This window comes from Dromiciops gliroides, chromosome 1 (assembly GCF_019393635.1).
Source record: "Dromiciops gliroides isolate mDroGli1 chromosome 1, mDroGli1.pri, whole genome shotgun sequence".
In the NCBI taxonomy this organism is placed as follows: Eukaryota; Metazoa; Chordata; class Mammalia; order Microbiotheria; family Microbiotheriidae; genus Dromiciops; species Dromiciops gliroides.
Window position 1 is genome coordinate 149890394 of NC_057861.1, and position 12001 is coordinate 149902394.

The window sequence follows — 12001 nt, forward strand, 5'->3', positions numbered from 1 at the left end:
TATAGCAAAGCTACCCTTCTAGAAATGGCACTCTTATTAACCTGCCTTAAAGAACTCAAAGTTAAATTGTAAAATGCTATAGGACTTTTACAATGGGGTACTTCTAATGGGCTTTCACTTATATATTAAACAGAGCATTTCTTTCCTTGAGAGGGAGTGGGGAAGGAAGATGGTATCCAGCAAAGCTCTCTGTAGCAGATTTTCCCAGCTGAAACAGCAATCCGGTTTGCTTTCTTCGAATGGGGCTGAGGGGGGAAAAGTATTCTCACTGTTTAGACAGACCTGTACTATTGCCCCAACAATTTCTCAAATGAACATCTGCTATGCAGCTGTGATGCTAGGAAAATTATGCTTTTCCATTCACTGTCCAGCAAGGGGTGCTAGAAACTATGATTCCATTATTGATGGGGACTATTTGACTCTGGTGGGCTCTGCCAGAAAAATAAGGGGGGGGAGGGTAATATTTGGTATTTCAATAGTTATTTTAAATAACAGTTAAAATACATTGTACATTAGTTTATGAAACTTCCCTGAGTAAAAAAAGGGATAGGAAATAGACTTGTGATTTCATTGTTATAATGAACCAGAAGATGAAAAGTTAATTCCTTAAGCAAGCTGTCATAATTTAGCACTCTATATTGCAGAAACAAATCTGTAGCAAAATCAGGAGCACTAAGGTCTCCGATTGCCTCTGCCTTTTACTCACTGTGCTAACATTTTTATTTTAATTTTCTATATTTTATTATATTCTATTTATTTCTATGTATTCTATTTATATCTATTCTATCTATTCTATATTCTATTTTATAATTTATATTATCTATATAAATATGTTTAAGATGATTTTAAAACTTTGTCCATAATCTGTTAAGATATGTGACAAATTTAGAGAATTATATTACATGGAGCAATATGACCTTCTTTACATTGTCTTGGTGATTCAATGGTGACATTTCCCAGCACCATATAGGGCCCACAGCTGATTCATAGTCTATTCAGGTTTCATTTGAGACCTATTAGAGCTGTTTTATATGCCAGGGATCTGAAATTCAAACTTTTTGGAATCAAATTGACTTTTAGTTGTTTTTCCCTGTGGACAAGACAAGTGGGAAATATGCATAAGGTTAGCCCTAATGAATAATATTTTGGCTTTAGATTTTCTAAATACTTAAATAGGTGAGTGCAAGAGGCTATGGAATCATATTTCCTAGAGCTCTTTTATTATTTAGTTTTAGTTTTTTTGCTTGTTTCAAATCAGACCAAAGCTTTTATTTACTAATTTCTTGCATTTAAAATATTCTTCGATGACATCTTTGGCCTGAGATTCCTTGCCATAGTCTTTAACAAAAATTCAACTACAGCCAACCATTTTGTGGGGCTTTCGCTCTCTGTCAATTTTAGAGGCCTACCCATTCACCCAGCTTCTTGTTGTCATCAACCTTGATCAAGTTAATTTGGTGCTCAGCACACATGACTTCAACCAATTTTACATACATAGGTTCATCACAGTTGGAAGCAAGAACACAAAAATGGGCTTGGCATTTTTTGACGGCTTCGTGAATTCCACAAGCTAGGCCATCTTGTGCGGTCTTCAGCACTTCTTGTAGAGTGGTGTTAACGTCCATTACACCTCCTGCAGCAATGCTTTCCTCAGCCATGGCAGTGGTTCACAGGTGAAGCTAAATCTTGAAAACACCCAGGAGCCTCGCCCTCCTGCTCAATTCAGTGGCAACAGGGAAAGAGCTCCTAGAGCTCTTTTAACAACATAGTACCCATCAGTGGCAATAGTCATGGCTCTGGAGTCATGTTGTGTGATGTTGGACAATTCACCATCTCCCTGAGCCTTGGTTTCCTTTCTATAAAATGAAAAGATTGTACTAGATGATAAATAAAGTCCCTTCCAGCTCTATAATTCTGTGACTATAATCTCTTGCAAATGGGAAATAGTCAATTATTTGCTGAATTAAATCTGTATTGTCTAATGGGTTGGAAATATAGGGTATGACTTCCATAGCTAAATTTCTCTGTTACCAAGATCCCAGAATGGATCTTGAAATTGAAGGGTATGGTCCCCAAAATGACTGGTGTTTGGACCTTGCATGAGAATATGTCCTCCCCACTCCAGCCCCAAATCCCAGCTCTGATACTTGCTAGTTCTGTGGCCTTGGGCTACTTCATTTCCCTAGGCATTAGTTTCCTAATCTGAAAACTAAGGACAGCTCTTTATCCTCTGTTTCTATTCTTTAATACAGGAAGAAATGTGAACATTAAATCCCTTCAAATAAACCTTTTCCTATAATTTCCATCCCCTTATTCCCTTTAGTCTCCCCAGAGAAGAAAAGAGCAGGGCTATTATCCTCCAATATATTTCTCCTTGGTGTAGGGAAGCATGGTTCTACATGTTCATCTCTTCCTTCAAGATGCAACTCAGGAACCAGCTTCTAGATGGAAGCCTTTCTTGATTCTTTCAATTGCTAGTGTCCTGACTAATTACCTTGTATTTATTGTATATTTATTCTTTATATACTTCCATATGCATGTGTAGTCTCTCCTAATAGAACGTAATCTTTCAGAGTTGCATTTTTTCTTTATCGCCAGGGTCCAGCAGACTGCACATAGTAGGTGCTTAATAAATGCTTGTAGATTTATTGAATGATTAGACTAGGAAATGTGTGTTTATGATCCCCTTTTTTAGGATGCTTTTTCCGTGGAACATTTTCTTCCATATGTGGTTATGATCCTTGGTCTCAAACTCCAGAATGCTGCTTATAGCTAGTTAGTAAGATGCATTTTTTACTATCTTTATTTTTTGTGTGTGTTGCAAGGGTAATCAAGTAAGTTTTTTTTTCTGACTCCTGGCCCAACCTCTCAGGAAGATGTACAAATAAAGAAACAAATTCTGAAACCCTGTCCCACTCTTTTTTTTTTTTTTTTTTGGTGAAGCAATTGGGGTTAAGTGACTTGCCCAAGGTCACACAGCTAGTAAGTGTCAAGTGTCTGAGGCCGGATTTGAACTCAGGTCCTTCTGAATCCAGGGCCGGTGCTTTATCCACTTCGCCATCTAGCTGCCCCCTTGTCCCACTCTTAAATCCCCAAATCCCTCGCTAAAATATTCAGAAAGAAATGGCCCAGTTTTATATACTGAAGTCCATGTTCACAGCAACTGAGGTAGCAGCAGTCAACACAAAGTGTCTCTCCAGGCTTCCCTGGTTTCCTTCAAGTGTCAGCAAATACTTTACCTTCTGTGATAAGCCTTGACTAATACCCCTTGATGCTAGTGCTTTCCCTCTGAGATTATCTCATTTATCCTGTGTATATCTTGTTTCTACATTATTGCTTGCCTGTTGACTCCTCCATTAGATTGTAAGTTTTTTGAGGACAGGTGTTATTTTTAGATTTCTTTGTATCCCCAGAACTTAGCACAGTTCCTGGGACATAGCAAGGGTATATCAAATAAATGCACATTGACTTGACTTGACCTATATACAATCTCCCCTATAGCCATGGATTTAAACCTGGTGTTTAAACTGATAAGACCCAGAACATTTTGAACACATAAGATCTCATCATTTTGTGTGTGTCACATTTTATATTCAGCATGGACTGTGATGCCCTCCATACCTATCAGTGCACTAGATGGGAAGAGGGATTATGGCTATAGTAATTAACCATTTGGTACTTGTATTATGCCAGGGAATTACTCTGTTGCAGGAGGTAAATGAAGTTACTGGCTAAGTGAGTAACTGATGTGTTTGTATCAAAAACTGATTGAATGTCAGAGACATGGCTTTCTCAAAGTTTTAGCTAAATTTGAAAATCTTTGTATTCTACTTTGAAATAAAAATGTTCATTGCAGTATTCTTGGTTAGAATATAAGCTTCTTGGGGCAGCTAGGTGGTGCAGTGGATAAAGCACCCGCCCTGGATTCAGGAGGACATAAGTTCAAATCCAGCCTCAGACACTTGACACTTATTAACTATGTGACCCTGGGCAAGTCACTTAACCTCATTCCCTGGCCAAACCCCAATCCCCAAATAATAATACATAAGCTTCTTGAGAGTAGCAACTGTTTCATTATTTGTCTTTATATCCTCAGTGCCTATCACAATTCCTGACATATAGTATATGCCACTAGGAGAGGAATTTTAGAAAACCTCAAATTGATACAAGTTGTATCAATTGACACAATGTAATTTCTATCCATCAGAAAAGGAAAATAGAGATAGTAGTATGAATATTTTTTATTTCAAAGTAGAATTATATATGCTTATAATTATTTATATTTAAAGTGCAGTTGTAGAGAGAGGAGAAATGGTAGTAAAATTATTTTTAAAGGTATGTTAATTGACACTCCCAGTCCTTCTAGTATTAATAAATGCCTGTTAGTTGATTGATTGACAGCCCTTACCACTATACTCATCTGCAGTGATTATGACAATCAGAAAAGGAACTGATCACTGAGCAGTCCCACAGATGCCTTAGTATAAAAATATTTGTCAAGCTAACTCTAGAAAACACCTATTTCTTGAATCTATAAACAGAGAAAGATGACCTGGTTTACAGGCATTCAGAGCCAGAAGGAACTCTATTTTTCATTTTTAGTACATTGCTTTAAAAAAAAAGTTCTCCAAGGTGATTCATGGCTATAGTACTTAAAGAGAATTATGAGCTCAGTGCCATTTAGAAGCTTGAGGAACTAACTTCAGGGAGATCACTGTGCCCAATCTGTTCTAGGAGGTTTGAAGTTGCAACTGGGTTTATATTTTTGTAATGATGGAGAAATGTGATAATGCTGAATGACTAGATGGTGATGCATATTAGAGTTGATGTCAGAAGATACAAGACAGTGGGGATGGAAAATACAATTCTTGCTTGCACTGTATACAGAAAAATACTCTGTGGTGGAGATCAAAGACAAATGCTATAAGAAACTGTTCAATTTTACCCACAGCCAATCATTGTAGGGTGTGCCAAAGTAGGGTTGATCAATTTGTTTTAAATTAGTAATTTTGCTCATTCTCTATTTTCAAAGCCATAAAATATGGAAAGAAATGTGGATTTGGAGACAGGAACTTTGGTTTCTGACTCTGCCACTGAATACACTTAGGTAAGTCACCTATTTTCCAAATTTTTTTTTTTTTTTTTTTTTTTTGCGGGGCAATGGGGGTTAAGTGACTTGCCCAGGGTCACACAGCTAGTAAGTGTCAAGTGTCGGAGGCCGGATTTGAACTCAGGTACTCCTGAATTCAGGGCCAGTGCTTTATCCACTGCGCCACCTAGCTGCCCCCCAAGTCACCTATTTTCTATGGGCTTCATTTTCTCATCAATACAACAAAATGGGAGAAGAAGAGATGGATTAAATTGCCAATGAGGTCCCTTATAACTCTAAATCTCTGATATTATGACTTTTTTATTTTATCTGACATTGCTTTAATACAATAATAATCCTCTCCCTGTTAGCAATTGATGTGGACCATTACTGACAATATAAACCTTTTTAGATATATTAGTTTTACTTAAATGTTTTCACCCCCTTTTAATTTTTTTTTATAAAGGAGGGCTATCTCATAGTGGAGATAGGAGGAAAATATTTAGAAAATATGAGCAAATTAAAAACAAAAAATATAAATAAAACTTATTTTTAAAATGTTTCACCTGTATAAATTTCTTTGCATATTCTCAGTGGCATTTAGAAAACAGCTTAGAACAGGGAAATAGGAGGAATTTCCTTCTTTCTCATTCACTTATTATCTCTTTCATGCCTCTCATTTAGACTTTTCATTCTAGTAGAATGAAAATATACACTTTGTACTTTTAATGTATACTTATTTTTTGTTGATTGATTTTGTTTCTGTATCTGCCCTTTCCAATCCCCAACTAGTACAGTACCTTTCACAAAGTAGGCACTTGATATGTGTTCATGAAGGGAACAAAAATTTAATTGATTCGAATTCAATTCAATTCACACTTTAGTTCAATTGAATATACATTTCACTGAATAATTCTCAACAATTCATTGTAGTTTCCTAGGTACTATTCTTTCAGTCCATCAAACAGGAAGGTTAATAGTTGCAGCCTGCTAAAAGAATAAGCTTAGATATTTGTGGAGAAAATGTGATCCATTCTTATAAGACGTTCCGATATCCTTAGAGGAAAAAATTTCACCAAATTCCTTGTCTTTGACTGCCTCAGAGACAGATACCTACTAAAAGCCTACTTTGACTTGTATCTAATCAGGCACCTGTTTCTAACCTCACTAATGATATGACAGGTTCACCATCCATTAGCATTCTGTGTTGTGACTGCCGGCTAAACTGCCAGTGGAACTGTTACAGATGAGGGGCAAGCCACCTACTTGACCACATACAATGTGCAATTAATTAGCCAAGAGGATATTGTTACAGACAATTGGAAAAAATATACCTGTGGAAAGGACTACTCTTGATATTCAGCTTCAAGTGCACTTCCCTTTCTTTATTGGAGAGACATTGTTGAAGGCACTATAATCCTTCTGGTCACCAAGTCAATGAGTATTTACAAATTGTTTACTAAGTGCCAGATGCTGTGATAAGAGCTGGGAATACAAATGTGAGCAAAAAGGAAGGCAGTTCCTGTCCTCAAGAAGCTTATATTCTAATGGAGGAACATCTCAAAAAAGTTGAAAGAACTACTGCTTACCCTCATTTGCAATCTCAGATTTATCCTTCAAACCTCATCTTGTAATCAATTGTCAAATTCTGTAGATTATAGTCCACATTCTATCTCATATGCCTATCCCCTTCTCCCCTCTACCCTAGTTCAGGTTCATATCACCTCAAAAGGAGGTAAGAAATAGATTAATAGGACTGTTCTCTCTCTCTCTCTCTCTCTCTCTCTCTCTCTCTCTCTCTCTCTCTCTCTCTCTCTCACATCTGTGCTCAAAAAATACTTCTTGAGTTGAATCATTTCCATTTAAAGCTCTTCTCATGGCCATTTCTTAGCATTCCATTTTACTTCCACATTAATCCTTGCCAATCCAACCATACTAGCATGCATGCTACTTTTTACACAATGCTCTATTTCTTTTCTCTATCCCTTTATACTGCATGATTCCCAAGCTTAGAGTGTCACTTGCCACATCTCAGCCTCCTGGATTCTCTGGCTTTCTTCAAGAGCTATATCAAGTGCAACTTTCTTCATTAAGACTTTTGGCAGGGGCAGGGGGGGGGGCAACTAGGTGATAAAGCATTGGCCCTGGATTCAGAAGGACCTGAATTTAAATCCAGCCTCAGACACTTGACACTTACTAGCTGTGTGACCTTAGGTAAGTCACTTAAATATCACTGCCCTGCAAAAAACAAGAGAAAAAAAATGAAGACTTTTTGGGTTATCCACCTCCAGAGAGAGAACTGATGGACTCTGAGTATAAATCAAAATATATTACAAATTGAAATATATACATGCATGCATACATACATTTATATATACACATGCATATACATACATGCATTCTAAAGTGTATATATTTGCTTTTTGTGATAAGGCTAATATGGAAATGTTGCATGATTTCACATACATAATGGATATTATTTTGTCTGTCTTCACCATGGGTAGGGGAAGAATAAGAGGGAAGCAGAGAATTTTTAAAGAAAATAATGTTAAAATAAATAAATAATATTTTACAAATTAATTTACCACTAAAAAAGACTTTCCTGGTACTTCCAGGTGATAGTTCCTTCCTCCTCCAAAGTTATCTTGAATATTTCATATACACACAAATAAAGATGTGTAATTGTATAAATATATACATACATACATACATACACATATATACTCACCTATACATATGTACATAATAGACATATATACATATACACACACATACACACACATATTTTTGCATGTGGAGGTATGCTGGTAAATATTTAAAGAACCCATATCTGGGAAAAATACAAATGGCACATTTTAAGTTTATTCTGCATCATTAACATTTTTTCAGTCACTTTCTTAAGTCTAGATAATCAACAGAACAATAAATCAACCTCTAATTTGTAGCATTTTCTTATTTCTCAGGTAGAAATGTTCATATGTGATATCTAACAATCAGCTCTTGAGAGTCTATTAAAGTTGACTCCAGCACACTCCTGCATGTATTTATGTATATCTACATGTTTGTATTTGGGGGGGGAAGAGATAAGTATGTGTGTATTTCCCTCCATTAGAATATAAGTTCCAGGGGCAGCTAGATGGCGAAGTGGATAAAGCACTGGCCCTGGATTCAGGAGTACCTGAGTTCAAATCCGGCCTCAGACACTTAACACTTACTAGCTGTGTGACCCTGGGCCTCACCAATTGCCTCACCAAAAAATTTTTTTTTAATTTTTTTAAATAGAATATACGTTCCTTGAGGACAGGAACTGTTTCATTTTTATCTTACTCAATGACAAGAACACAGTAAATAATAAATGCTTGTTGAGTGATTGATTAGATTGAATTGACAATTACCAGGAATTTTAATGGTCAGTATCGTCAAAATAACAACAATAAAAACAACAACAAATGTGGCCCATCAAGAATAAAATGTTCTTTCAAAAGTCCACTTGCCCATGAGATCCTGGGGTGGTGTTGACCTGGAAGTTCCAGTTTACTGGTGTTATCAGATAGCTAAGTGCTGTACTGTATTAGCCATCTGGAAACAGGAACTCAATGATTTCTTTTAGAAGCCTGGCATGTTCAGACATTGCATGTTTCATCCAAATGAAACCAGCTACTATCTAGAAGGAATTAGACCAAAAGGAAAAAGGAAAGGCCTTGCTTATGGTTTGAGGCTCTGACAAGCTCAAGGTTTCTGCTAGAAGGATGATCCAGGAAGTGGAGAAGTGTGGGATGAAGTGCAGAAAACTGTAGTTGGAAGTCACACTCCAGCTGGGTGGGGCTGAATCTTTCTCCAGTGACCAAGCATTCCTGGCACACCATCCATTAACTTTGCCACACCAATAAGGATACTCCGAAGGTTATCTACACTGATAGTTTGACAGACTTAATTGGATAAACACCATCTCCAGGCATCCTAAAGACCACAGACCAAATGGACCCATAATTTCTTTCTCATTTCTTCCCACTTGCCCTCTTTTGAATGGCAGCATTTTTTCTTCTTCTTTTCCAACAGGACAAGTGAAGCTGAGAGATGTGCCAAACCTGGAATGGTGCCCAGACCCACTGGGGCTGAGGGCCAGTTGTTCAACAAGAAGCCTCTCATGCTGGGAGGTCAGACAGGATGAAAACTCAGTTTGAGTTGTTCAGGAAGACAAGCTGGGTCTTTTTGTGTGTGTGATGGGAGGTCAAGCTAAATGAAAGCTAGGTCTTCCCCCTGTGTTCTTTCTCCTCCTCCTCCTGAGTCCTGGCAATCCTGCTCTAACGAGGGAAAACTTCTGGATTATTAGCAACAGTCTAAACAGTGGCATTGCTCCAAGTCATGATGAACCCCTAGGGAATGTTCAGAATATGCATCCTTTTCAAACCTCCAAGATTACCAGGGAAAGAAAAAGTATTCAAATCCAGCATCTCCCTTCTCTCTAAATTGGACACATGAGCCCCTTTTGAAGGAAGACAAATGAAATCTAAGAAGCCTGATTGAAGCAAGTTCTAGGTGGGGATCCTGATGACTAAAAGACTATAGCAGACAGCTCTAAGGCATTTCAAAGGCAGTCTCAGTACTCTGAGATGTTCATTTGTGTCTGGCACTAGGTTAACTTGAATGATGAATGATGAGTGTAAGGGGCTAAAATTCTAGATATACTGTCTAAAATATCTGAGTGGTCGCCAATAAATTATAAGCTTTAGCAAGAGTATTTAAGTGTTTAAGTATTTATTAAAGAGAATTAGGATCAGAGAGAAAGGTAAAAACTCTAACTATTTCTAAGAGACCCTATCATGCGACCCACCATGGCGAGGTCAGGAACCAAAAAGAGACAGACCCCCTCCACCAGCATCCCCTTCCTACTTCATGTCCTCCTCCCAGAAATGGGAGGCTCCTCAAGTTGATTGGCTGGTAGCCTTGATAGATAGTACCCACGAGCAAACATCACTTCCTGATGCTAAGGACCTTGACCACATGGCTTGCCCTTAGAGGCCTTCACCTCATGGCAGAGCTTTTCTACAGTAAGTCTCCAGCAGATGGCATCATTCCGATCATTACATGAGTGAATGAATTAATGAGTGAATAAGTATGTATTAAGTACTTACTACATATAACTATAGATATATAGTAATTATACATTAGTTATATATTATTAATTATATAATAGTTATGTTTCTAGTAAGCAATTAAATAAATAGTATAGTATATATAGTAATGTGAAGCACTACATATCATATATTACATATGTGTCTATGACTCTATGATAAGTTCTAGGGTTATAGATACAAACCGGCATGCCAGTCCCTGTCCTAAAGTAGATTACATTCTAATAGGGAAAGACAATACTTATAGGGAATGGGGGTCAGGGAGGAGGGCTTTGTTCAGGGAAGTCACAGGAATGGTGAGTAGGATCATATGGCAACTGTTTGACAAGGTCCTTTCTAGTACTGTAGTGTTGATTTTGTAACCCGAGTCCCAAAACCCATTGGTATAGGACTCTCTCTTCATTGGTGCAGATCAATGTAATATAATTCCATTGAGACAAAGGATTTCAGTGTAATATAATTATATTGATCTCCCCCAATGAGGAAAGAGTCCCATACCAATGGTATTTGGGACTCAGGTTACAATTTGATTACTGTTCTCAGAGCTAGAGTCTGAAAGGGGAGATTATGCATGAAACAGAAGGAATCAAATCATGGGATAGGGTTATAGTCTGGGATGGTGCTACATATGGTGACTCCTTACCATTCAGAAGCCCTGGATCTCAGGGCAAGAACTAGATTATAGGTGGGAGGTAAAGGTTGAAACATGAGAGCATGTTGGCACGAAGACATCCTGGGAGTAATAATAGAGGCAAAGTTCCCCAGCCTTTGCTCTATTCAAACAATCAGTCAACAATTATTAGGTGCCTACTACATTCAAGACATTGTGCTAAGTTCTGAGGATATAAAAAGAGGCAAAAGACAGTTCATTTAGGGATCTTATAGTCTAATGGAGGTGCTTGCATTATGATGGGGCAATCTACTGGAAGATCCTATAATCTAATGTTCAATTCAGAACACTCTTTGCATGTCTTAAAATTTAATACCACAAACAATAACAACAATAGACAAAATCCTTTTACTTCTATGAAATGGTCAAGTTAGTTTGTAAGAAGAAATCCGGAATAGAAATTGATCCTGAAAAACTCTATCATTTAGACTCCTGGCTCAGTCAGCTCCAACTCACTGATAAGTTGAGAAGACAGTTAAATCAGAGCATCTTTCAATTTAGTCCATGGGTCTTAAGTCATCCATTTGGGCTGTGGAGTCATTGGCAACTCGGACTTTCCGTAACATTTATCCGTACTATTGACCACCTTGCTTTTCTTGAACTTATCTTCTCACTTGGCCTCCTTGATACTACTGTTCTTTTTGCTTCTCTGACTTTACTGCCTCCTTCTCTGGCTTTCTTTCTTCCTTTTTCCTCTTAAACATGGACACTTCCCAGGATCAGTCTTTGATCTTCATCTTTGTTTACATTCTTTTTTTTTTAGGTGTTATACATTCTTTTCATTTCAGCTACTAGCCAGGTGATCTTGGGCAAGTTATTTTTGTTTTCTTTGCTTCAGTATCTTCGTCTCTAAAATGAGGGGATTATACTGTATTACGTCTAACATTTTTTTCCTAAAATTCTACAATTCTGCAATTTTCTATATTGACTTCTCCCCAGCTACATTTCTTTATCTTCAGATATCTACTAGACATTGATTAGAGTACTTCAAGTTCAACATAATTGAAACCAAATCTGTTAACCCCCCCCCACTTTTTAAATGCTTTTTGCACAAACTTTCCCTTTTTCTATCAACAGCATAATTATACTGGTTATCCAAGACTGAAA

The 12001-nt window shown here is 37.3% G+C and overlaps 1 pseudogene; it reads right to left on the reverse strand.

Moving 5' to 3' along the window:
- Positions 1 to 1249: 1249 nt before the first annotated feature.
- LOC122746670 lies at positions 1250 to 1658 on the reverse strand (annotated as a pseudogene).
- Positions 1659 to 12001: the final 10343 nt, after the last annotated feature.